Genomic DNA, 27,743 nt, shown 5'->3' with positions numbered 1-27,743 from the left:
AAAGGAGATGGGTGGATGTAGATGCAGTCACAGTTTGCTTTCCTAGGTAGCATTGTACTTCCATTCATGTGAGAAATATGAATCTTTTGATGGAGCTCAGGATGCACTTGGGTTTCTGGGCTGCAAGCTCACACTGCTGGGTCACGTCCAGCCTTTCATCCTCCAGTACCTCAAAGTCCTCCTCAGGGTTGCTCCCTATCCCTTCATCCATCAGCCTTTGTTCATATCAGGGGCAATTCCTTTTCAGTTGTTACTATGATTAAAACTCTAGAATCCTTGACCTGTAGATGAGTCTGTCAGGGCACCTCTTGGCCTGTTGTAGCATCCTCTGAGAGACAAAAGCATCTCTTTGTTACCCTTGTGCCTTGGATGTGGTCTGCCTCTGTCTGTCAGAGGGCAGCAGAGGTTGGGGCAGCAATACCTTCCCCTCCAGCCCAATCCATTTCCAGGGTACTCTTGCTGCACATCCTAAGCTCTGTGTGTTGTGGAAGGCTGACAGTCCCTGCAGCGTGCCTGGTGATTTCTTGCACACTTGCAGGGCTGATGTGTGTGCTTTGGGGAACCCATCAGGGCTGGAGGTGAGCAGGGCTTGGCCCAATGTCACCTTCCTGGTCTCACAGCTCATTGCTCACCCGCAGCTGGGACCTGACAGGCTTTTTTTGTCTCTGTTTTGTATAAATCTTCGTCACTGTAGCACTTCATCTGATGTGACTAACACGCATGGTTTTTCTCTGCTCTCTCCCCTGAGGAAGGTGGGGGGAGAATTAGTGTGGGCAGTGCAGTATTTCTGCTTCGGTCTGGTTATTTTAGAAACAAACTTAAAAACATATGTTCATTTCAGTTCGTTTATGTGACAGAGACAAGGTCGAAGAGATATGCCTGGAAAGTGTAGCTGAAACCTCCCTAAGAGCTGGGCTGTGTGCAGGGATCATGTTACACAGAGTTTATTGCAGGCTGGTATTTAAATTCACTGTAGCCTGCCCCACCATTGTATTTTAAAGGTCCCTTTCTTTTACAAATCTCTTGATTTTGTCTCCTTCTCCTGTTTGTACTTTTCCATTTATTGTTCTTTTCAGGACAATTTCATTTTTTGAAATATTCTCTGTTCTGCGGGAATCATAATCTCTACTATAGAAACACATTTGTATAAATCTTGATAGCCCACATTTTCTCCTCACCTAGATCCTCATCGTGTCACATGTTGTGTCCTTGCTTCACAATTCCTACCTAAATTTCCAGTACGGGTGAGACAGACTGTACCCTTGAAATATTTGCTTGTTAATAAGGCAACAATTGCGATTGGCAGGACATGGTGATGGAAGATTTCCTCTTGAAAAAGTGAGGATTGGCAAGTCTGGTTTTCATTTTTTCATCAAAGCAAAAGCAGAGTTTTGTAAATGATGGTGGGAAGAAACCTGAGGAGGGGAGATTTCAGGAGATGAAAGCCTGTCTGCTGGGGAGGAGGTGAAGGGGCAACTGACTTCAAGTCTCAGCTCAGCCAGAGCTGGATGTAGACCTGAAGCCCTTGTCTCTGTGAGATTGGTGACTGGGGCTGCTCCTGTCCTGACCAATGTTTAAAGATGTAGAAAATGAGAAGAAAAATGAGAAAAAAAATGGTGATTAACTTAATCGTGGGAGGAGAGCACCTGAGTGTGATGTAGGAGACAGAAGTTCAAGCCTTTGCTGAAATCTGTCACAAAAACTAATTAAACTTTCTCCTTCATGTTCTCCTCCAGTGCTGTAATCCCTGTGACTGCCAAAGCTCATGCTGCTTCTCACCAGCCAGTGCTTCTCACTTTCCTTGGGGCTGGGAACTTACAGCCACTCAAGTCCTTCTTCTGGGAAAAAGGTCCCATAAAATGCTTCCCAACATGTGCAAGAATGCAAATAGGATTTGAAGATTATGGGTCTCATTTGATTATATCTCTAAGCAACTGGTCTTCTGGTCTTTTGCACAAGTATAGTTCAAAGTTTGTAATAAAAATAGGGGGGCGGGAAAGCAAATTGGGATTTTTTGAGGGGTTTTGGTAAAGTCTTGCACTTTGTTACTGTGGTGATACCATGGAAACTTGATTTGTGAGTCTAGGGAGAATCTAAGTTGTGAAGGAAAAAGCTGAGATTTTTGGTAGGACCCATAGTTTTGAGCACTCCTTTTGACTTTTCCTCCAAGTGATATTGGTGGGCATGTGGTTAATTTTAGTGGGAACATGATCAGTGCATAAACCACGATAAGGCTTCACTAAATGAAAACTGGAACATGTCTACTGAACTGCTTTTGAAATGTCTGGATATAAGTAAAAGGGATTAGAGACCTGTTTGTAGCTCAGAGAATATATTTGACTCTGGACTAATAAATTTTCCCAAATTTTCTTTAAGAAGTTAGTTAAATGAAAGGTCAGTCCCATTTTTAAACAAAGCTGTCTGAATTTATTTTTAAGTAGAAGCATCAGGGGCTTTTGCAGTGCTTTCCTCTGTGGCTGAGTGCTGGCACAGTTGCTTTTTAGAAAGCTTAGTGCATATGATTCTTTTTTATTAGAAAATAAACAGAAAAGACATGCCAATCAGTAGCTTCAAAAGGCCCTTGCTACAATATCAGTGCAAGAGCCTCCTGATGAAATGGGAAAGCAGACAAGTTGTTTTCAGGCAACAGTTGTTTTCTACTGTGGTAGAAAATTGAAGCTCTGTCAGCTTAGTGAAAAGTTTATGGACCTTCTGGGGAGCCCCTGCTACGTTTGTCCAGCCTACACTGATTTTTTTTCACTGATTCTTTGGAACCAGGTGAAAATCAGTAGTTTGAGCATTCAGACCAAACAGAAAAGAGGAGAGAAGGACACTGAGGATGTGAAATCTTGTACAGACACCTGCAAAAACCAAAGCAGGTATTTTCTGTGTTGCACTGGTAGGAGTGCTGTGCAGAGCAAGAGGAGTAGTTGCCTCACAAATTTATGAGTAAGGACATCCTACTCACTCTCCCCCTACCCTGCGGCTGTTGCTGGATGCTGTGGATGTTGACAGTGCTGCCTAGTTCTGTTCTCATTATCTGCCCAAACTAGAGGTCTGTGAGGCATGTGGGCACCCTGCAATACAGCAGGGAGATCAGCTCTGCATAGGGACCCAGGCTGCATGAGCTCAGCAGCTGCAGAAATGGCATTGCCTCTCCAGCTATCCCTAATTATTTTGTCATGGCAGTGCCAAGTTCAGCATGGGCTGAGATTCTGCTTTTTGGGCAGAGCGTGTAGCAATGGTCATATCATTTAAATGTAGCGTCTGAAGTGCTTTGTATCCCATGCCTGTGCCTCCTTCACTTTTTATATAATGTGGCTTGTGCATGGTGTCATTTTACTAGAACAACGCTTCTTAGGCACTGCTGTAACGAGAGATACCCTGACCTTACTGTCACATGCTGGCTATTTCTTGTGCCAAAACAAAAAGGTGAGAAAATAGAAACTAAAGAGATAGAGCAATTGCCATGCATGTATTTGCATTTCTCTCTCCTAAGCCTGTAAATAATCTAGTTTGTGGCAATGTTTCTGTTTGGGGTTTCTGCCTCATTTCTGCTTGGCAAATGGGTTTGGAGAGGCTTGGTAGGTTTTATTTGCTTTTTTCAAGGGAGAGAGAAAAAAGATAAGGGGGGTTTGACTGAGGCTGTCATAAGGTCAGTGAAGCTGCAGCACCCCAGCTGGGAGCAGGGCTCACTCTTCACGTGTGCTTAGGGAGGCAGCCAGCTTCCCAGACAGGATGGACAGCTAGCTGGGAGGAAAATGACAGCTCAAAAGGTTATATGGTCACATGGCTAGTTTTTCCTTGGGCTAGCCTTCAACCACTGTCCCCATCACCATTCCTAGGCAAGGCTGTCTCTCGAGGCTTGTGTAAAAAAAAAAGAGCTACACCCTTTTAATTGAAGTTGTGTATTTAAGCAGGTTTCTGGTAAACTAGTCCATGTGCCTGGAATCTTATTTCAGCATGAAATGGGGTTTTTTTGTTTGTTTTGTTTTGGTTTTGCTTTATTTTATTTGACTTCTGTATTATTTTAGTTTAAAAAAAGCAATTAAGAGCAGACTGCAATTAATATACCATTTTCATACCTCCTCCAAAAAATGTGTGATACAGTGTTTAAACTTGTAGAAAATCATGGTAGACAAAGCTTGATAAACTTTGGTTCCTTTCCAGAAAGGTGAAGAGGAAAAGATTTTTCCTGGATCTGTTTTTTCAAAGTGAACTCCAGGTGGTCTTTGTTGTGCCTCACTGAACCCAGGCTCCTTCCTATTATGTCAGTGTGTGGTGCTTTATAGCAGTTTCCAAGACTTCAGCCTGTGACCTCTTAAGGAACAAATGCATGCTTCTCTGTAGAGAAACTCAAGGATGGGAGCATGAAAATTTCTGGCATTTGAAATTTCATTTCAGTGTTCAAATTTTAGAAAGGTATTTATATTAAGTAATTAAGACTTTGTTGACACTGAATGAAAATCACAGGAACATTAGGTTGTTGTATGGGAGAGTGACTTCTTGTATGTCCTACCAGATGAGGAGACCTCATAATAGCCCAAAAGCTCTTCTGGAATCCCCAACTGAAGGGACACAGATTTTGTGATGGCCACATCCTGGTTCTAAGAGAGCTCATTTCTCTGAAAGGCAGAGCCTTTTTCTTGCCAACTCTGCCTTTGAACTAAGAAGCATGAAACCTAAGGGATGCTGTATGCCTTCCTGAGTTTTGTGTTATGCGTGGATGGTTGAGCATTGTTCACGCCGGGTGTTCAGATAGGAGGGGAGGCTTTGCATGTGGTGTGTCCCCTCTGAATTGTCCCACAGCCGCCTGTCCCACTGGACCACCTCGACAGCTGAATGAACAGCAGCTGTTCATTAACAGGGAACAGAGATCCGGTGCTGGCCATAGGAAGTAAAAGCCCTAGAGCACACTGCAGTAGCGTTGTTCTCCCTTTACAAAGCTGCTCTCTGTTAAACTGCAGTATCAACCCTCACTGGCGTACAAATGCCCTTCGTTAGGGTTTGCACGCTGTGTTATATGAGTCCGCAGTTAAAAAGCGAACGAACAAAACCTGCTTGTGGCAATTTACTGTAATGGCACTGGAAGTCAGTTTAATCAGTGAAAAAATGAGTGAGGTGATTATGGTCAACTATAGTGCTAGAAGGAGCAGGACAGCCGGGCGCTGAGGTGGTGACTTCACCGGGGACTGTGGAGGAGATGGATGATTTGCAAAATCTCAGCCTGACATGGCTCTCCCAGAATGCAGCCTGCTCTTAAGACACACATCCATATATGTTTAATAAGGTGCTAGAACAGAACCTGAAATGTTCATTCACATTCTTCTGTTGTGGATCATTTTAGTGACCATCTGGTGCCCCTCTTATTTTCTTTAAAGACTGTCTTGCATCCTGCACATTACTTTCTGTTTACCCTTTGGGGCCCTGCTTGGCAGAGTGCCATGGAATGTGCTTGGTGTCCTGTCCTTTCCTAACTCAGCAAAACACCGAACACAGTGCATAATGATAAGCCGTAGTGTTTCCGCTCCCACCTCACTGGGAGAGCCTCATCTTACCAGCTGCAAGAGCAGCCTTTGCTTGGAAGGTAGGAGAAGGATGTGAGAGTTTGTACAAACAGTACTTTTATTTCCAGGGAGATTTTTAATGCTTGTTTTAGTGGCTTGCTCAGATTTGCATACTTGAGTAGAGACAGCAGCCTGGTATCCAAGTGGTAGGAGAAAGATCAGTGAAAGACAAAAATAATTCCTTTCATGGGTCCAAGAGTTACTTTCTGACACCACAAGCTGAAAGCCTTCCCAGCTGAGCCACCGTTTTCCATGTGTTAGTGCTACAATTGCAAACCTACCTGCGCTTTGTAGTGTGCAAATTCAGTTAATTTGCTTAGCTGGAAGAGAAGCAGTAATTCTACCCTTTCTGAACTGACCAGCATGGGAGTCTGTATTTAACCTTAAGAAGAGCTAGCAGCCTTGAGGAATGCCACTAGGAAATGGAACTCAAGCAATCACACTGAACAAACAATGAATTGCATATATTTCTAGTGTGTCTGTTTGCATGGATGTGATTAGAGAGGGGAAGGAAGAGGAAGGATGGACCTGACACCAACCATATTCAGTTTAGGAGGGAATGCAGAGGAGACTGTGGTTACAAGCTGATTTAGGAGTTCATTGAGTCCATTGAAGGAACCTGGTGTAAGTGGCTGTGGGTTGATGTTTTTCATGTGGCAGCGGCCCAGCTGTGTTGCTCTGTGGGCACATTAAGCCAGCAAAGCTGCATCACCTCCAAGAGACACAGGCTGAGATAGCTGAGCCCATTTCCACCAGCACCACTGCATTCTCCGACCCAGGTTCTGCCAGGAGAGGTATTTTGTTGAGGGAATGGGACTAGGATGATTCTCAGGCCTGGGCAGGCCTTGCTGTGCTGGCACAACACTGTTCTATGAATCCTCTGACAAGCTAAAACAGCTGAACTGTTTTATGTTTCATTTGTTTAAGTGGCCTTTTGCAGTGGTGTGAGTACACTGAATATTTTAGTTGTCCTTCTCTGGATATCTTTTGCTTTGTCATGTTGATGATGTTCTTACTCAATTTATTTAGCCAACATATTTTGGCTAACACTATGTTGAACTCTGCTCCAGGAGGCCTCTTTGGTTCAGGTGCCTCCACAGCTTCTCTAGGAAGCAAGTCAGGATTTTTCTGGTCAACAGGAGTGCATTTGCATTTGTAAACTGTTGCTCCTCTTCCCTTTTCTCTGTTTGCATTACATTACAACTCAGGGTGTTCCTGCACTTGTCCCATGTTGGTATGGTGCCCCACAAGCTGACACTTCTGTACGCTTGTAGTCTGTGTGTGGTACAAAAAGTACCAGAGAGAGTGGCTAGGGATTGCTATAAAGATCTCAATGTTGTATTTCATTCTCCAAAATGAAATTTCTGCTGTAGTTCCTCCTACACGCCAAAGTAAGGAATCTGTGTGAAAGTGTCTTCCCTTCATGTATGTTTATTGTCAAAGTCCTTCAGGCTTTGTTTGACTATTTTGATGTGTCCAGTTTCTTATCTGATGCTTTCTGGTTACCTTTCCAGTTCAGGGACAAAGTCCAAAGAGAGATTGGCATATGCTCATGGAGGGTGGAGTTGGCAGAGAAATAGTTTAGCTCTGCCCCCTTTTTGATTGGAAAGTTGTCCTTGTAAAACAATCCCAGCTGAGGTCTGAAAGAGAGTGAGTTTCTGCCTCTTCCTGAAGTACTATTGTCACAGCACCCAGAGGAATATATCTCATTCTAAATTCAAGGAGCATGTCCCTCTGTGACACTTAGGTATCACAGACAGGTGATGGGGCTGGGACATGCATTCAGAGGGAGAATCAACTGCAGGCAGATGTCTCTTGTGACAGTTTTCATGACCTGTTCTCAAGGATATCCAGGGTTCAAGGTCCCACATCACCCCCAGGTTCTCTGCTTCATCATCCCTACTGCTGGAAAACAGGCCCTTATACCCCTTCTGAACCTCCCTTCCCACAGTTTAAACATTATTACTTTTTCCTCTAACCCCCAAAAACTCCATTGTGTATACTTTATATATGATCTAATGTAGAATCTTTGAATTCCTGAGAGAACACAGAAGAAAGCCAATTCATGCCTCAGAAGGTGACTCAGAGGCCTTTCTGGCCAAAGACAAAAAACTCTGCTCTTACTATACCAGGACAGATTAGAAGTACCTAAGAGTGTCCCGACTGATACTATTTAATAGGTGGCAAGGCTTGGACACTATGTGAGAATGGAAGGAATCTGAGAAGGTTTATTACAAGCAAATTGTGTTTTCATAGTGGGTGCTTGTGATCTGCCATCCATGCAGAGCAGGAGCAGCAGTGCTCACTCAGGTCAGGGTGAGCAATTATGAGTGTGGACCAGAGTCAATCGTGGAATACCTGAGCACAGCAAGACAGCAGGAGATCTTGTGGTGGTTATTAGTGGAATATTTGTAACTGTGTCCAGGCAATTTACATGATGAGTAATGTAAACATAGAGGTTATTGAATGGGGAGTGAAAACTATCAGGCAGGAGGTTAGTGGTTTGTTGCTTTAACTGGGGATGAGAAAGAAAATCCTCCCTGGGGTCATTAATTGTATTCTGACACTTTGCTAGAGCAGAACTTACCTCAGCTCTCAACTGTTCTTCTATCTCAGCTTGAAATGCCTGAAGTGATGGTGATGATTTCGTTCTGTGAGCTATGACATAAGCTGCAAATGAGTGTCAGTCTCAGAAGATGACTGCATTTCTCAGAGAAGTTTCCTTGAGAACCTTTGCTGGTAGCTAATCAACCCACTTCAAGCTGATTTTTCCATGTTTCACCAAAGCTACAGAAAAATCAATGGTTTTGAACAGTGTTCCACAGCCATTGCTTTGATTTTTGAAAATTCATTAAGAACAACAATGACAAAAACAACAAAAAAATCATTCTAGTGAGCTGAATAAGCTGAACTGGCAAATCCCAGATACCCAGAAGAAACAGTGTCCTTGTGTTTATAAGGAGTGTAGTTGCTGTGGTCAGACAGCTGGGCTACAGGCCAGGCCATGCCTCCTAAACATATTTTATCTAACCTCATGTCACAGGCAGGATGTGGGGAATGTAAGATTTTCTCTTCTGAAAGGTAAGGGCCATTCACAGAGAGCATACACAGGCATTGCTCCCTTGACAGCTGCTTTGCTTTACACCCATTGAACCTCTATCTCTTCATTAGGGTATCAGAGGAAATTTCTAGACCTGCTGGAATCAAGACTGGGGCAGATCCATCTTAGTGGCTTTCCCCAGACTGTCAGAAAGGCAAAGACAGGCTGCAACCAGGCCTGAATGGACCCATTCTCCTCAGCCAGCTCTGAAGACTTGAGGTATGTCTCACCTAAGCATGGGGTGTGATTGTAGCACATAAATAATGGGTGCAGCTAATGCGGCCCATAAACTATAAAATTGTAGATTTCCTGGAGAGTCCTTGCTCCTTCCCTGTCTGCTGGTGTTAAATAGGGTGTCTGGAAGAAGCCATCAGGGCTACAGGAATACCTCTGCTTGGTTGGCTGAAGCTAAGGGGATGTCTAGTGGTGGTATTTTAGGATCTAGGTTTCCCTTTGACTAGAGGCATCTAGTTTTTCCACTAAGAAAACTGATGCAGCTTCCTTGAAAGTGATGGGCAGAGTCAGAAATGAGGTTAAGGGCGTATTGTGTCATTTTTCCCTTGTGAAAAAAACTGACAAATTTTATTACTGGATACAGGCAAAGCTCATCTCAGTCTGTACAGCAAACTCTGTGATGGTAGTGGGGCTTCAGTGGACAAAACTGGCATGAAACTGATGCAGTTTTCTTGACAGGCTTGATGGGTTTCATTCTGCCTCTCTCCCTGCAAGTGGAGACCCCAGAATAACCACAAGGAATGTAAGCCTTTTTGTTTGAATTTTTTTATGTGAATACCAAGAATATGTGAAGCATTCATGGCTTAGACAATCCTGTGTGACAGACATGCAGAAGTCAGCTGCTGGTTTCTCAATACAGTGCACTGATTTTTGCAGTAATATATCACCTCCCCTCCGACAATGATTGGGGCCTTGGTGTCAGGTAAAACAAAAAGAGACAAAACTGTGTTGCCTTTATCAGAATGCTCATGTGCTGTGACTAAGGAGAATGTATATAACTACAGGCAGCTGTGCAAGACAACCCAGTAAATAAATACTGAAGGGAGATTAAAGGAGGATCATTAATATCATCCTATTTTCTTTTAGAATTTACAAAATAGTAAAAATTATATGGTTGGTGCTAAGCTTGCTCTGAGGGAAGGTACTCACACAAAGACAACTCTCTGGCAAAATTATCTTTGAGGCTGTGCAGGTAGAGAAACTCAGGTGCAGCTCCCAAAGAGCTGCTCCTCCCTAATGAGGATCATTGCAACAGGCAATGGTATGTGGTAATGTATTGCTAAACTGCCTCCTTTTATTTTCCTCTCTAGGAAATGCATAGTTTTCTCAATATAAAGGAACTAACTATTTATTTTTCAGGTTTTTTAACCAAATACAGTGTATACATAGACCCCTGGAATGTGCTCTGGAGTTGCTGCTGCTGCAATCACAGCAGGGAAGGATTTTGCTGTTCCTGTTGTCAAGTTTGTCTTGTGGCACATTATTAGATAAAGCTGTTTCTTGTTCTTGGATATTTTTTTAATGCACTGGGAAACTTCTGCTCTAGCACCTTTGCCAGTTTTCTTTTTGGAAATCCAGATTAATTTATTTGAATGTTTCTTTGCTATTTCTCAAGAATTCTTTATATTCTTTGTGTCTTTCTCTCTTTCCTGTCATGAAGTCTTTTCTCCTCAAACCAGTGACCAGCAGAAAGACTAAGAACCTCTTGCCCTTAACCATCTAATCCATTTAGACCAGACTTTTCTCTGCCTGCCTGTCTTGTGAGTTCAAGGCCAGTCATAACCTTGATTTCAGAACAATCCTCAGTGATGAAATGGTTCTGGTGCTGAGCAGGGAGCTCAGGCAGAGCTCAGACACCCTACCCTTTCTTCAGACAAGCTTTCATGCTCCTGCACTTGGAGATGGATAAAATTCCCAGTGTGAAGTACTGAAGTGGTTTCCTTTTCCACGAATTCACAATGAAATGTGGTTGGGTTTGTTTCAGTTTGGTTTTTTAAGTTCCTGTTTTCTCACCTCCCAGATGTTTCCAATTGATTATCTTCTCATGTCTTTAAATTTAACTTGTTTCTATTTAATTCTTTACATATTCTTTGTTATTTAACACTTTTGCTAAGACATGTACTACATGTACTGAAATCCAAGAGGAGCAGTTCTGTGGATGGAGGTAGTATTTTTCCCCAGTGAAATTCTCCCTGTCCCTGGTATACAGGTGTAAGTAGTTTAATTGCCTTTTCTGTTTGGTTGCTTGGTTGGAGTTTTTTTGTTTGTTTTGCTTTGTTGGAAGGAGGAAGAGGGAGCAGGTAAGGTAGTTGTAAAGCCACAAGATTTAATTTTACCTTTTGCTGTTTTGTGACTGTTCCAAGGCTTGTGAGGTACTGAAGGTCTAAAAAAAAAAAAATTACCAAAAGCCTTTTTATTCATATCAGTGTGTTCTACAAGAGCTGTCTTTCCATTGTGACATCCCCTCTTCTGGCCTTGCCTCACTCATCTACACAACCTGTCACTACCGTGGGCAGTGCTGAAAACTGCAAATCCCTGGAGGAGAGGGAATCCCTCTTATTTGGAAGAAGACTTCTATTGTCTGGTCTTGCAGTGAGTTTGGAAGTCTCTTGTTGCTTTTGTGAAGGACTTTGCCATTCGCTGCTTTGTGACACATCAGTCTGGATTTCTCAACTCTTTCGCAGTGCATTGCTGCTTTCCCAGCTGTCCTGACCGACAGATTAGATTTGCACTTGCAGTGTCTGAGCGAGCAAGGTGATCTTTGTATGCATGATGGAAATCCTTTCTCCTTTCTTGTGACACGTCCGCACAGAGCGTGTGCTTCACGTGGGCATGTTCATGCGCAGGCAGCGTGTGTCATGACTGTGTCTGCAGGTGATGCTCCTCGGGACACCTGTCCCTGGGCTGCGCTCTCCGTGCTGCTGCATTCCTGGCTGCTGCTGCTGCTGCTGCTGCCATCCCTTCTCCAGTGGAGCAACAGTGCCAACTGCTGGCTGATGCGCCTGGCTTGCCATCCCTAAGCTTCATTCTGAGGCCAGTGCTGCCTAAAACACATCAGTATCCCCTCTGCTGACCGTCTGGCTGCTTCCAATAATATCTCCGTTTGTTAGTCCTTTTTTCCATACCAAAATAATATTCTGTTGAGCTCAGGTAAGCCTCAGGTTACCTTTGCTGGTGACATTTCTAATTGTTTCATGTTGGTTTAAAGCTGCATGTCTCTCCTGATCTCCCAGGGCTGGCTGCTCGAAAGGGGAGGAGGTTTCTGCTCTGAGCAGTGGAGTGCCATGAAGTGCTGCCTGAAAGTTCTTTAATCATTCAGTCGTGGCAGCAATTCGCCGGCTATGTATTTGGGACACTCTTATTGTTATAGCCACAATGGGTGGGGAAAACAAGATGGTGATTTATGTATTTCTGCACAGAGTACGCGCTGCACTTTTACTCAGTAAAGAAAAAAAACGTGGAGAGTAAGAAAAGGAGATAATCTACTGCTGTACATATACTACTGTACATAGTTTTATTCAAATTTCAGTGAAATGTTTTAATAGAAAAAATAGTTTGTGTATTATTTTTCTTTTCCCAAGAGGAATAGCAAATGGAAAAGACAAGTTTGATTCTTTAAATGTTTCCTGTGAGAAGGGGGTTACAATGTTTGCCGGAGGTGATGGTAGAGGGAAACATATATGGGGAGCAGGAAACTGGAAAAGAAAAAAGTGTAAAAGGAAACAATTAAGAGAGCTTTTCAGAAGAAGGAGAAAGACAATTAACAGATAAAGCAAAAAACCTGGCAGAGATGATCAGGGGAATTTTGCAGAGGAAAAAAAAAAAATAAAGCAAGGGATAGGAGGCAGCCAAACAAACTAAAAGTGAGTTTGATGAGTCAGGGTTTCTGTGGGTTTTTTGCATCTCCCAAAAGGCCATTTTTTCCTTCCTCTCAGCCACACATGTTCTTAATTATTTTTTTTTTTGAGCAGAACACCAAAAGAAAACTAATAAATCAACTATTTTTAAACATATGTGACAAGTCCAGGCTGAGGCACAGGTGGACCACAACCACAGGAGGTCTTTTAAATCAAAGTTGCAGAACTTTGGATAGCCAGCAGGTTTAGCACTGCTTCCAGCCCTCTGTTACTATTCCAGTCATGTAGTGTTTGGGGTTTGGATAGGGAAATCTATACCAGGCAAAATGAATAAATGAATAAATAAATAAATAAATAAATGATAATAGATTTGATGCTGCCTTGATAAACAGGACCATCACAACTCCTCCTGTGCAACTGAAACCTCAGTAAAGAATTTCTTCTTATCTAATCTAAACCCACATCTTTCAGTATGTACTGGTCTGTTCCAATGACAACGTCTTGACTTTTTATTACTAATGTAAATACTTAAGCTGGATGTAATGCCATTATTTACTATTTTTTTTAATTAAACAAAATATTTTTTTTCCCAGGAGATGTGGTTGCAATTTTCAAGTCTTGCTCTAACCATGCCCTTATTTGTTTTACTTTCACACAGACAGGTATTCTTCTGAAGCAGTTTATTTCTCTGAATAAAGGGAGCAGGCTCCATGCTTTCTTATCCACGGCAGACCTTTGCCACTGAGATAACCAGCCTCTTACTAAAAATAAATTGTTATATGTATAATATATGATTATGTTATTAGGGAAAATTAATGTGAGCAGGGCTGAAAAAGCTGGGCAGACCTGATAGAGAGAGGAGGAAAGTAGTGTAAAGCAAGAAAGCAAAGAAGTCTAGCTCTGCACACAGAGGTGGGATGTGAGGCTGGGAAAGGCAGAGGGCTGTCACTCCTTGTACCAGCCATGGGTTTTCCCAACACTGGGGTGGGATACCGTGGGGACAGGTGAGGTGGCTGTGTCTTCTGCTGCTACAGGCAGTGGTGCTGGGAGCCACGATGCCACTAGATGTCCCTTGTCACCCGAGTGAGGTAGGCAGCTCGTCCCCATCTCTGCACTTCATACATGTGCAGTGTAGTGTTATAAAGAAGCCTGCTCTTAAAGTGTTAAATATGGAGAAAAGTTGAGTCTGTGTAATTTAAAAAATAAGTCTTGTATCAGCCTGTCATGGATAGCAAGGAGAAAGTTACTTCCTAAGCCACTTTAATTTTTATTGGAAGATTGGGAGGATTTTGTTTTGAAGAGGTATTTATGGGGCAGTTCAATATTTCCTGGGGGAGAAGTCATGCTAGGAAGTGCTGGTTTGGTGACCAAACACTGTGGTTTCCCTGCTAACACAGGCTTGTCTGGTGCAAGGTGGGGGTCTGCCTGCACCAGCTGAGCTGCTTGGGGGGAAAAGACCTGTGGGATTTCCTTGTGTCTTCTTAGTGACTCTGCCATTTTAGGTATGCTTAGGTATGTTGCAAAAGGCAACAGGCAGATAAAAAAGGTCACTTTTGTGAAGAACTCAGCTCTTCCACCTCACTAATGCAGCCATACACCCAAAGGCTCAGCATGCCCCTGCAGAGGGGGGGAAAGGCTGGTGGAAAAGGTAGCAGCTGCTGGGGGAGGTGGACTGGTGTAGTCATGTAGAGTGAAGGGCAAGAGTGTCTAATGGGGTGACAGGGAAACCTCCCAAACCTGCTTACACCTGGCCCCTCAAACCTCTTTCCATACTTCTCAGCCCCTGTGTCACTCAGCACATGCAGAGCCACATGGGACTCACACTGCCCAGACACATGGCTTGTGTTTGTCCCTCCAACCAGCTGTGCTGGTCCTGCCTTGCCAGTGGTGCTCATGCCTCTCCACACCAGTTTGACAGCTGGGTTTGAAGAGTGGCCTCCAACAACAGGACAGTGGCAATCTCTTAGCAGTCCTTCAAGAGTTAATTCCTCCCTGTGCCCTAGGCATGTGGCTATGTTTGCTCCACAGTGGAAGCTGTGTTTCCGTATGTCCCTATGGCTGGCACCTCGGCGTGGGCATCTGTGCCGCTCTGCATGCCTGTGCCCTTGCGAAGGCTCCTCTGGGCTGCAATGAGCGGCTCCTGCAGCGCCCTGTGTGCCCTCCGCACACACCGTGGCTGTGTGAGCAGTGGGGAGGGATGCCCCTAAACTGCCTTGGAAGCAGCTACAGGGCTTTACCTGCCCAGGGAGTGTTATGGACTTTGCTCCAATGTAAGAAATAACTGACTGACTGTCACCTGTTTCTCAGGGCGTGCTGCTACCTGCGTGGCTGCACAAACCAAGCTGTTGAGTATTCAGAGTCATATCTGCCTGCCTGAATGACAGAAATTAAACATTTGCTGCTTTCTACTTCATTAAAATCCCTGGGAGCCTGTGGGGCTCATCCTCCTCATGCACCAAGGTATCCATGTGTGCCACTTACCAGTCAGAGGCTTCTTCACCAGTAATGTCTGAGCAAATCTCTTGATAACAAAGGGACTACACACAGATTATTGTGATCATAATTTGGCCAACATAGTCTTTATTACTAATGATGGTGTTGGAGATGGAAAACCCAGCTTGATTCTCAGATCCCTGCTGAAAGGTAATAAAATAAAGAGGAACAAAATCTGTGTGTGAATTTGCTACCAAACCTTTGAAAAACACAAAAGTGGAACCCTGCCAATTCTATTGCTGTCAATTTTTCATTTTGAGGTAGGATTAGAAGTGAAAGTGTATTTTTTGTCTCTGACATTAGTATCATGTTGTTGTGTACAAATGGAGGGCTACAATTATTTGTTGTATTGTAATTATTATGTGCTCCTCTTACACCTACAGAGTGAGTATTTTTTAATATCATCTGATAATAGAGTAATTAGAAAATAACTTCAGCTATCATAAGAAAGAGGTGTCTATTTTATTAACACAAAGAACAGACAAAGGAAGCACTTCAATGGAATTGCTCTGTTAAAAATGGAGCTGTGGGTTTTTTTTTGCTTTGTTGAGGAGATAGATGAAGGCAGGCTGGCTTTGTGCAGTCTTTTTTTCATCCCTGGGCAATGGCGGAACTCGCAGATAAATTCTGTTGTCAGAAAATTCTATGATGGTAGCTGAGAATGATATAATATCATGCATACTCATTTCAACAACAAGAAAAAAATTCCTAACCCATAGCTTGGATTTTGAATACCAGAAAAACCCTTCACTACCAAGAAATGAGCTTTCGGTACTAAGAATACAGAAAAAGCAACTAAAAATTTTTACACATAAGAAGAGCCACTTGATATAACCAGTAGCAAATAAAAGAAGGAATATAAATGTAATTTTAAATTATTTATTTCACTCTCTCTCTTTTTTTCATGTTAATATATCCTTGGCTCTAGTTCAGAATGATATGCTAATTATGAATGTAAGAAAACCTAACTTTTTATTGTGCTAATTAAACTGTGTGTCACACAGACATTTGGGGAGAGTTTCCCAAGCTTTCTAGTGTGAATGGAAGGAAAGAGCAGCAGTGCTTACTTAAAACTGGAATTTTTTTCCTAGTACCTTGCAAAAAGGCATTATTGTATTTTGATTACTCCACGCTTGGTCCACCTCGGATGTTTCTATGGAAACAGAATTTTTTTCCTTGATGGAAATGGTTAAGCTCAGGAAAACTCCTCACTGCACAAAACCATTTGAGCTCCTGCAGAACTACTTGTTGGAAATTTAATGTGCATAAACAGAACTCCCAAATTACTGCTTAGTGTTATTGTTGTCAATGCTGATACAGAACTGTTTTCTTAATGATACACAGTGGTGCCTTTTCACTCCACAAGAAAATAGGGTAAGAGTGGTATTATTTCTGTTGCAAGAGAGCACTTTTCCTGGACAAAAAATAATTAGCCTGCAAACCATCCAAAATTAAATTTTATGAATTCTGATGTGTGTATACTTAGTTCTGGATCCAAATATTTTGGCTTGATAGCTGTTAAAATTTAATTAATTTTGTTTTGCACATTGGCAATAATTTACTCATATTATTCTTGTGTGCCTCAGTTTTGGATATGGAGTTTTGTTGGTTTTTGGAGTTTGTTTTGGTTTTGGTTTTTCCTCCCAAAGAAAACACACTCTCTTACTGGATGCTACTGTGATATTTGGAATACTTTTTGAAAGTCAACCAACAGAGGGAGCATTTGTGTGTTATTATTAATTTAACCAAATGGTCGGAAATATGACTCTCATTTTCCCCATCATTTCTGGACAGCATATTTATTGTGTAAAATTATAGGATTTCTTGACCATTAAAATATCTTGGTTTGGAGTGTTTCAGTTTTAAAAAAGTCCAATCTTGAATTTAGCTGACAGTGCAAGTAGCTATTTTAAATAGATTGTCAGGTTTATATTTTTTTGTTTCATCTCTGTTCATCATGGCAAGGAATCTGCCAAATGGAAAAAGAAAATCACTTTGAAAGCAACCACACTTTTCAAACTTCTTCCAGAGACATACTGAAAACAGAAATTAAATGTCAACCAGAGAAAGCAGAAGCCTCAGTATTTCTTGGTACCTCTTTTATGTGTTCACTCTTAGAATGTGAATAATAAGGATGATGGTGATGTGCGCAGCATTGGAATGTGGATGATGATGATAATAAAAACAACAATTATACAAATGTTTTGCACCTGTATTCTCACAAAATCCTTCCTCTTCAGCTTTTAGGGCACTGTTACTTTTAGCCACTCACTGCACTTCTCTGTTGTCCTCATGAGGAGTGAAGCAATTGCTGCCCTTTGCGGTGTCTCAGCAGATCAGAGCCAGGAATCCAACTGAATTATGTTGGAAGCTGTGCAACACTTTAGAACTATGAAATAACTGGGAGGCACCAGGACTTGCTGGCAGAAACTGGAGAGAGACTTGATGCAGCATCAGAGCTGAGCATCCCTCTTGGCTGGGAAATGTGATGCTGCCCAAAATGGTTCTGCAGTCAGGGTCTGGTGGTGACGTAGCACCAGGTTGACTTTGAGGAACTGTGCTGCCCAAACCCAGGGTTTCTTTGAAGACAATACCTCTCCTTTACAGGTGAGACTGCTTTAATGAGTGCTCATTTTTAACCTCAAGGGAATGATGTGTTAGATACTCTGAATTAGTAAGGTCTTTCAGTTAGGAAGCCTTTTTTTTTTCTCCTTCATACTGCTTTTCCCGATGATTAAATTAGGATGCAACTCTTTGTCTAAGCCCTGAGAATGAGCAAATCCAGGAACCTGAAGTGTCTCTGCCTCTTGGGGACTGGAAGACACAGAACTATTTTAATGGCATTAACAGCACCTTATAGTTAGGTGGAGAGCAATACAGTTGCAGCACTGCCATGTGCAGCAGAGGGAGAACCCTATTTATATGCCAGCAGGCTATTCTGGGAGTGCTAACGCTGGGAGTGAGCAGCTGTGAGAAAAACAGAGAATAAGTGCTAGTACACTCTGAAATGGAAATCACAGCACAGCGCCATATGTGTTGACTAAGTAGTCCTGCCAGCGCCCTCATTTCAAGGCTCTGAAGTGATAGCTTCCAACTTGCTTGAAGAATTTTCACAAAATTGCTATTCCAAGTAGCAGTCTCCAGAAATGTAGCCATTACATTTATACAGCACATGGGATAACGCGAGTCTGCAAACTTTAGTCTAACACTGCTGGAATACCAGGCAAGAACTGAAATATTTGCCTTCCTCGCTGCAGAGCTCATTAACCCACATACATATCATCCCCTGGGATGGCAGTTTCCTGATCCTGACGTTCTCCTGTGAGCCCCACACAGATGGATTCCTGTGTGCAGGACTCACGCGTTCCAATGTTTAACTTCACCTCTTAAAGCTTTAAAACAAATATGAGAACAAAATATGAATTCCCTTGGCAAGGCTGCTTTTCTACATGATTTGGCTATTTATTTGCCTACTGTGACACTGGTTGCTCTCAATAGTTTCCTTTCAATTTTGTTCTCAGGCTCTCTAAAGATTGGAGAAGATCCTGTGAGACCGTGGAATGGGAGTAACTTGAGCTAAGCTGTGGCACCTGTATGCAGCAAAGGTCAAGCCCAAACTTGTGATAGGGGGGACCTGGGATGGATTTCCTAAAATTTGTGAAAAGCCAGTCTATTAAAAGCAGTCAGGTCTCTGTTATAGCCTCATCTCTCAAATCCCTCTGCACTTAACATTATAAAGCACTGAAAATCCAGTGGTTCTTAAACACTGGCTCCATCACAGGTGTTAAGCCCTTCACAGGTGTTAAGCCCTTCTCAGCATGGCAGCTCCAGGCACCAGCTTGGAGTCACTTACTGCAGCCCTCAATGTAAGTGCAGCCATGTGTCCATCCCAGCATGGCCTTCCAGACCCCGAGGTCTGTGCCACACCTGTGGCCCCACTTCTGTTCCCTCCTTCCTCCCAGCTGCAAATCCTGGTGGAATTCCTCCTCAGATCAGGCATTGCTCCCAGGACATCTAAGTTCTTTGTCCTTGCCATATCTGTGTTGCTCTGCTGGCACACCTGGTGATGTCTCAAAAATGCCATCGTGTTTTCTGATATTTCCCATGAGGGAAATACACTGCTCCCTGCCCAAAAAGCTTGGGACCACATGGACATTCTCACTTCCTGCTTGCTTGAGACCTGGAGTGACCTAGGCCAGGTGGTGTGTGATAGCTTCAGTGCTCCCCACCTAAAATATTCTTTACTATTCGTTTTCTATCTCAGATTTGTGTACTTGGGCATAAGAATAACCTGGGAATCTAATACCAGAGGTTTTCCAAGTAACTCTTTTAATTAGCCCTGGAAGTTTTGCAGTTTATTAGCTTCTCAGAAAATTTATGCATTTGTCTTATGGGAAACACCAGGTAGATGCCAGAGGAACTAAATCTGCCAATTTATTATTCTGGATAATTTGAAAGAAAGAAAAAAATCAGTTTGTGGTTTGGTTACAGAATAAGGTGAGTCAAATACAGAGTCTCAGCAAATGTGAGATTTATATAGAGAAATTCATTCTGCATGCCTCATGGAAAATCTTGAGGATGCAAGTACACAATAAAATATGTAACAAATCTGAGGCTCTAACAGTGCTGTGAGCAACCCAAGAGATTTCCAAATCTATAATCACTGTAGGCATCCAACTGCCACTGGCTGTCGAGGTTGTCTTACTATGACTCTTTAAAGGTCATGCTTAAAGATTAAACACAAGAGGTTTCTTGCTGGTGTTGATGAACAGGAATAATTTGCTGTTGTGATGCAACAGCAGCTGTGCATGAGAAGATTGTCAGTGGGAAAGTGGCCTGGATTAAGTTAAACACTGGTTTCAGAGCCACAAGTTTGTGGGATTCTGCAGCTTCTGCTTTCATCTTAATTGACTTCTTATTTGGGATTGTCCTCTTACAGCTGTAAGCTCAGAGATCGTGGAAGTCCGTGGTGAAAAGGAGGGCACTGAAACCAGCTCCTGACCAAAATTCCTCTCGTGGCTGAGATTCCTCTCACCTCGCCGCTGGCGAAGGGTGCTGATGCGGGAGCAGTGGTTCCCATGAAGGAGCACAGTTCAGAGAACAGAATTTTAGGCACATGCACACAGTAGTGTGGCTAATAGTGAATGAGTGGAGCATGTTTTGGAAATGTTGCATAATATAATTACTCGCTTCTGAGCTGCAAACTCCTCGAGGAAATTGCTGTTGTATGAATGTACGTGTTAAACTGTACAGCCATTGTATATAATGTTGTGTTCAGGCAAAAAAATAGGTCAGTCAATAATTTGATCTAAGTTCTTCTTATGGGTCATCAAATTAGTCAGAAACGTACTTGCTGAACTTTAAAGTGTAGTCATTTTAGGACCCATGGGATTTGAATGTTCTGAGTCAAGGGAACAAGCTCCATAACTTTTTTTATTGATAACAGTTAAATGTTCTTTCCTTAAATGCAGTAAAGTTTTTGCATGCCTAAAGTTCAAGAAATCTAAATAGTCATTAGTTTTTCTAAACATTCATCATTTGAAAATTGGCTACTTAAAAGAACTGTGAGCTAAATACAAAAGCGGCTTCAAATAGAAAAACTGAGGCCAGGATTGACGTTTGGAACCATCATTCTTTAAAAATTGTTGCCATGCCAGCGGAAGGGAAATAGCCAAGAGAACTTCTGGTTATAGTGCTTGAAAATACAGTATGTGTAAGGGAAATAGACATTGTAATGAAAAAAACAAAAAAAATTAAACATAATATACATATGAATCAAGTGGTCTTTGATCTGCTTCATTCCAAGCTTTCTTGAGAGTTGTCCCATTCCATATTCAGACTTTTTGACCTTGTTTTGACACATTGGTTTAAGTGTAAGTACTGACACCTGGGAAGGTTCCAGAAGTTCACATGTCCAGAGCCTGATGTCACTTAACTATACCACACTGGTTACTTCTGTAGTTTCTCATTCATTGTAAACTGTACTGTGCTTGGGGCCTATCACAGCCTCAAGGACCACCTGTGAAAATACCTAATGGGCCTAATGATGCCATTGACCAGCCTCACCTGGACCCTCCAACCACACCATGGCCTGGGGTCAGTTCCGTTCAGCCTGGAGTTGCTGCTTTTTTCCTGAGTTTCTGTGGGGCCACACTCTCCTGCTGCCCCTGGGTAGCTCCTGGCTCGTCCTTGGCTGTGCTGTAAACCACCAATGGATACCATTACCATCAGCCCTCCATGTTCAGTACTGTAGGTCCCTGCCTCTTGGTGATGCCCTGGATGGTGGGATGCAACCTTCTCCTGCTAAATCCCTGCTGTGAGGAAGCCAGGCCTGCATCCTTCTGTGTCCTTCCAGGCAGATTGCCGATCTGGTTTCCTCCAGGAAGATGATGAGGTTGTTGCTACCTGGATGCAGGTCAGTAGCTATTTTTATGCCTTGCATCTGAAAAAAATTTAAGGCAATGTTGTCTATTTTAACTTCCAACCCATATTGGTTTATATTCATTCTTGTTTATCATAACTTGTGTGTTTAACTATGCCTTGCTATTTGCTGCCTTCTTTGCTGATGTAAAAATTTTCATCCAGTTGTGATGAACATTAAATAGGTTAGCTCTGCACCATCTGAAAGACCATAAATTGAGGGGTTAAATTAATTTTAAGTAAAGCTTATTTCATCTTTTGCAGCCCTAAAATTGCAGATTTCAAAACTATGTTCTATGTCTAACTTTAGTTTCAAAAATATTGTAATTTAACTTGAATTCCAGGTTTTATTTTGCCTCTCATTGAGCTGGAAAATGTTGTTGTGTGCCTGTAATTGGGAGTCTTTGATCTCAAGATAGTCACAAGACACATGAGGGTAAATAGTCTTTCATACAAAGTATTACTGTTTGCACTTGACAAAAAAAAAAAACAACCAAAACCAAAAAAAGCCCCAGAACAATCACCTTTTTTATAGAAGGCAGCCACAAAATAAAGGAAGGGTTGCCAGAGGCTCTTGGCAGGACCAAGCAAACCTTTGTAGTCTACTCAACTTCCTTGACTGAAGGTACAATGCTTAGGTAGATGGTTTTGCAGGCCTGAGATGTGTCCACACAATCTTCTGCAAACCTGGGCTTGTTTAGGGCTCCTGGATGGAGCCAGCTCTGGAGTGAAATTGCTGTATCCTGCTGGATGTGGTACTTGCTAGAGATGCAAATCTCTGTCTCAAGGCCCACCTGGTGAACTGAAATGCTCTTTTTGTGTGGTTTTCTTTTGGTGGATTTGTGAGCTAGAGAAAAACTTTCTGGGCTGGAAAATCAATCAGCTCTATGGGGATCTGGAGAAAGAAGCCTCCTGACAAAAAGTCTAAGTCTGCTTCACAGTGTGCCCCCCATCTTGTGGGGCTGTTGTATCTCAGCACTTTCAAGCCGAAGAGGGTGTGTGTTTCTCAGCTGTCCTATGAAATGGAGATGAATGTTTTGTGTATGTCAGCCTTGTATGTACTTAGTAACTTAGTATTTATGTGTGTCGTAGGTTTTGTTGGTGTTGTGAAGGAATGGGCTGTCCCGAGGGCTGATAGAGTGCTCTCATGATGGGGGAGAGAAGAGCACACCCAAAAACTGGTGTAAGATGAACTTGCTGCAGAAACTCAAGGCCTGTGCAGAAAATGTAGCTGCTAACAGTGACAAAGTGTGATTGCATATAACTCTGATGTTTCAAGGGCATATGTTTCCCCGCCTCCTTTGTCGTTCATCATTGGCTTGGCAAGAGGCAGACCTCCAAGCTGAAGGCTATTTTCCAATCTAACTTCTGGTATCTCCTCCAAGGCCTAAGAGCCCTAGGGCAATTCATATTAAAGGTCACTAAGTTTTTGTTGAATAGGAGTTTATCTTATGTAACTGCTGAAGTAGGGAAAAAGCAGAGCAAAACCTCTCCAAATCTCTGATTCTTACATCCAGTGTTTGTCAATCTTGCTTATGTGTGACAAGTGGTTTGGTTTCTTGAACAAAAGGACGCCTTTGCAAATGAAACTGTTTCCACAAGAGCTAAAGATCCTTTTGCATTTTTGGTTGTGATATTTTTTTTTTTTCAAGTAAGGAAAAGTTGATTGAATTTCTCACATTACCTATATACTCTTTCTGGCACTGATAGAACATTGCTGAGCTATTAAAACATGTGACCAGAGCCCAGGCATCACTTGGTTGGCACTGACTTCAGTGGCAGCAGCAGCACAAGCAGCTCTGCTGCTCTACCTGTGTTCTGTCCCTTGTCTATTTGGGAATTTTGGCATGAGGTGGAAGAAAAGCACTGGTGTGCTGAGGAACAGTGTGTGCAGGGGCAACAATTGTGCTGGGAATTGCTGAATCTGATCTTGCCCCAAAAAGAAATAATAGTCAAGCTACAGCCTCAACTCATGCATGCAAAGAGGGTTTAGTTTTTGTGGTGGAGTGGTCAGAACCATTTATCCTGCAGCAGGTAAACACTGTTTATGCTCTTGCCTCTGTTAACACAAAGAGAGATGCAGAAATGCTCCTGCTGCTGAAGGCTGGGTAAATTATTATGCTGGCTGATGAGGAGGTTTGTACTCCAATTCCAGTGGTAAGTCCCTGGGAAAATCAGTTTAGCTTCATCTTAGACCTATTAACTTCCCCCACACTTGCACTGAATATCTTTCAGGGACACTTAAGAATATTTGTGTTCTATAAAATGGCACAAGTAATGGATTTTCTGAAGGTATAATACATTGGTTTGAGGCTTTCAGTGCCTTATGACAGTCTTCTACATAAAGCATTCATAAAATAAAATCTGGTATAATTAATTTCCCACATCTTACCAATAGCATGAAACCACAGTCATCTAAAATGCAAAATATTTCCTATAGCACACACAATTCCCACTTTGTCCCATGATTTAGATCTCCCTTCTTTCTAACTATAATAACTATCCATCACTCTGAATTATTTCTTGTTAATGATGTGTTTGTTTCTTTGATTTAAGGGTTTAATGTCAATATATGTTACAGTCACTGTTTATCTCAGGCGTCCTAATCACCATAACAGCCATCACATTGTCTAATCAAGTAAATCCCATTTTGACCTTTTTTCCCCTGAGGGAATACATTTTCAATTAAATCGTTCTTTTTAAATGTTAGACTATATTATTGTGGCTTATCATTCTCCCTAGCACAAAATAGTTTCTAGCAGTCCTCAGATAACCAGTTTGGAATCTCTTCTTCCTTCAGCCTAAAGCAGGGTTTTCAACACCAGTTTGTTCTTGATGATGTCACTGGACATGAGTCTAAAGGCATGAAAATTGGGCATTTTTCCATGTAGTGTGGAAGTCTCCCAAAACAAAGATTCTGCAACTTGAAAGCAGCTCTTCTGCTCATTTTACGGTCTCCCTGCACCTCCCAAATTCAGATCTGCTCTGGCACTGCAGGGCTGACCCTCTGAAAAATGTCACAGTTATCTGCTTTTTCACTCAAGCTTGTCTACAGGGAAAAACAGCGCTGCTTAAAATCTCCAGCTATCCAGCAATGTGTGTTCGTGATCTGCACCCTCTCTTTTGGCACATAACTATGGAGGGGGCATCAAGGGGAACTCTTTTTCATGTTAAGCAAAGAGGAAAGAGGTTGGCAGCACTTCTGGATTCCTTAGTGAGCACTTGTAGCAATGTCTCCATATTCACCATGGGAGTCAGCAGCTTTATGAGTGGGACCAGTACAGAGAGAATGTGTGGATTTTTTGGCATGTCTAAAGCTAATTTAACCTGAAACTTCGTTGTGTATTTGTAGCAGCCCATTCATCACAATCTGTAATGCTTACCAAAGGTGACACATCAACATCTGGTGTACTGGTGGTGATACCCTCAATTTTTGTGGTTAGATTGCTTTTAGTGCCTGTTTTGCTACCATAAAAATAATTTGGACCGGTCAGAGTGAAATGCAGTTGAGATCTACTTTCTCATATAACATGGAAAAAATTATCTCCTATAATTTACTTATGAAATTTGCATTAAATGTACTTATTCCTGCATTAGCTGCATCCTGATAACAGATGGAAAAAGCCAGGGTATGTGAAACTGTTACCATTTTGCCTGTAAGTCTGCTCAGTCAGGATGTAAGCATAAAGAGAAACATAGGGCCCATGTTGCTTACAGTAGAGTGTCTAGACCTCAAGTTCCTACCACAGCTGACCAGCATTCATTGGATAATCCATAATTCAGAAATCAAATTATTTGCGCATTTAATAGCTAGCAAAGCACTCGGTAATTTGTGTCTTGCTACTTTTTATTTGCCCTATATAGGAATTACCTTAACAAGATTGGGCTTGCAAGGCTTGTTTCCCACTCTCATAGACATCAGGGGATGGTGAGGCAGGTATAAAAGGGTATAACTGTGCAGCCTCCTGCTTAGAGGAGCCAGAGACTTCTCTTTGGCAGAAAGGCAAGACCATCTCTAGTTGTCATTTCCAGGCAGCAAGCTCTTCTCCCTGTGCAGTTTTCCGCATTAAAAGCACATGGGTCAGTTATTCAGTGAGCATTTATCTTTGAATACTAATATGAGAGGTGTCTTCACTCTCTCTCTACTATTTTCCCCCATCTGCTTTTTAAGTTTTTACTGTTTCATGAAAGTATTGTGCAGGAAAAACTCTCTGCACGTTTCTATTCTGTCTCCTCAGCACTCACCACCTCTAGAGTCCTGCCCTGTACAGATCCCACCCTGACTCTGCCAAGTTATCTGCAGCCCTTCACTGCTTCCCTGCCATGGTCATTTTTTATTCTTATGACCACCTCCACTTAATTTCAGCTGGCCTGGGTTACATACCTTTGGTGGAAAATGTAACTTTTAAAAAATTACAAAATTGGTGTTCTGTCTTTGGCAAAGGCTCAGTAAATCATATCAGTTTTCCTCTGTCTCCAGTTCAAATAATTCAGCCTTCACTTACCATCCTCACCCAATAAAACAATTCAGGGGCTTTAGTTTTCCTGGGTGTCTTCTCCCTAAAAGCCACACAGAGGATGGTGAGCCTGTGGATCACCCAGGCAGTTTGGAACACCATTCATAAATGGCATCTCCAAGGAGGTGCTGGGAGCAACCTGCATCCCTGGGGTCATTCAGAGCTGTTTTCCCAGCTTTTTCCCAAAATTTTGCAGTGTGCCTCCTTTGGACTAGACTTTGGGGTCCCAGTGATCATGTCCTGTGTTGCTCAGCTGCAGGAGAAGCAATTGTGCAGTACTTTCCATCTGTGCCCCTTTGTGTCCCCTCTTCCTTCACCCCTCTGGTAAGGGACCCATGCACTGAAGAGCTGTTCTGCTTCCTTGCTCCCAGACATACTGGGATGAATCCTAGCTGCCATTGGCATCTGTGTGATACTACTCCTTGCAATGGTTACTGCTTGAAAAAAACAAACAAAAATAGATATTGTAGGTAAGGGAAGGGTTGAATCCCTTTGGCCTCTATCCAGCATGTGCTCATTTACCGTTCAGCCCATTTGCCAGGGTCAGTGTCTAAATTCTAATTAAGCTTTCCAGAGACATCTCCATCTGGACTCAGTTTAGGTATGAGAACCATTGCTGGGTACTGTCTTCTGCATGGTAATCACAGTCTCCATGATAACATTCTTCAATTGATACGAGTGGGATCTTGATTTTTGTTTTGTGGTGGGTTTCTTTGGTGTGGGTATGTGTTTTGGCTGGTTGGTTATTAGGTTTAGTTGTTTTAATTTGAGGTTTTTTGTGGTTTTGTTTGGTTGTTTTTTGTTTGGGTTTGGGGATATTGGGTTTTTATTTTTTGGGTTTTTTTGTTTGGGATTTTGTGGGAGTTGGTTGCGGTTTTTGTTTGTTTGTTTGGATTTCGTTGGGATTTTTTTAGTTTGGTTTAAAGCTTTTTATTGCACCTCAAATATTGATGTTTATTGACTATAAGTAGACAAGTTATTTGAAATTAGAACAGACCTAACAACAACTTTATGTTCATTGTCAGAGTTGCCCAGGGCAGCTCTTACTATATGGATGCTGTGGTTCATGCTCACCAGAGCTCTGCAGGTCTGGGTAAATTTTGCCTGAATCTGTTCTTCTTACACTAAACGTGAATGTTTTGTGCACAGTCAGCAAGGCTGGTGTTGTACCAGAAATTGAAGCCCTTTGTGACTATACTATATACACAAACTGTATTTACACTAACCAAAAAACCAGGAGACCCATTACTGTAATTTTGTTACAATCAGTAACAATTCTTTCTTGCCTTTATAGTATATTGTTCTATAAGGTACATGCAGGACATTGAGATGGAAACACTATACAGTTGTCATTTTTTCCTCTCTCTCTTTGTTACCCACAATCAAAATTTTAATAACTGATCTATAGGATAAGTTTCTACTTTTTTTTACAGTTCTGTAATAGATGTCAGTTATTAATCTGTTGATCTGGCAGGAATTTACATGTTTGTATTTCACAATTATCAGGACTTCTGTAGTGATGGTCAGGTCATTGCTTTCAGCTATGAATTCCAAGGGTATTGGATTCACATTTCAGGTTCAGTTCTAAATTCTTGCCTGGTATTTTGCAGAAGTTCAGGACTGGATTAAAAAGTTTCTATGGTTGCTAATAACTCAGCTGTCTGAAGATAATAGCACTCATTGCCCACAATTTCACTTTCACAGGAATCCAAGATGGAATCTGAATTCCTGAAAGATCTCATAAAAGCTTCCTTGTTTGCTTAGCTTGAGAAAG

General features: G+C 42.1%; 2 long non-coding RNA genes across 7 annotated transcripts in view; both read left to right on the top strand.

Annotated features, from left to right (window-relative positions):
* The window catches only part of LOC135300867 (uncharacterized), a 159,613-nt gene that overhangs the window by 76,341 nt on the left and 55,529 nt on the right, over nucleotides 1-27,743 (top strand). For 5 of the 6 annotated variants that reach the window (XR_010362633.1, XR_010362631.1, XR_010362632.1 and 2 more), the window contains 2 exons: nucleotides 8,739-8,886; nucleotides 9,266-17,264. This is a non-coding gene — a long non-coding RNA (uncharacterized LOC135300867). Of the gene's footprint in view, nucleotides 1-8,738; nucleotides 8,887-9,265; nucleotides 17,265-27,743 lie in introns of those variants that run through there. The other variant, XR_010362628.1, reaches the window with a different exon arrangement.
* Nucleotides 21,118-27,743, top strand: part of LOC135301384 (uncharacterized) — a 35,477-nt gene continuing 28,851 nt past the window's right edge. The window contains exons 1-2 of the long non-coding RNA XR_010363148.1: nucleotides 21,118-21,281; nucleotides 21,388-21,447. This is a non-coding gene — a long non-coding RNA (uncharacterized LOC135301384). The remainder of the gene's footprint in view (nucleotides 21,282-21,387; nucleotides 21,448-27,743) is intronic.

The sequence above is a fragment of the Passer domesticus genome, chromosome 5 (genome assembly GCF_036417665.1).
Source record: "Passer domesticus isolate bPasDom1 chromosome 5, bPasDom1.hap1, whole genome shotgun sequence".
NCBI classification, from domain to species: domain Eukaryota; kingdom Metazoa; phylum Chordata; class Aves; order Passeriformes; family Passeridae; genus Passer; species Passer domesticus.
Note: the sequence above shows the minus strand (reverse complement) of the source record. Positions and strands in the feature narration are given on the sequence as shown.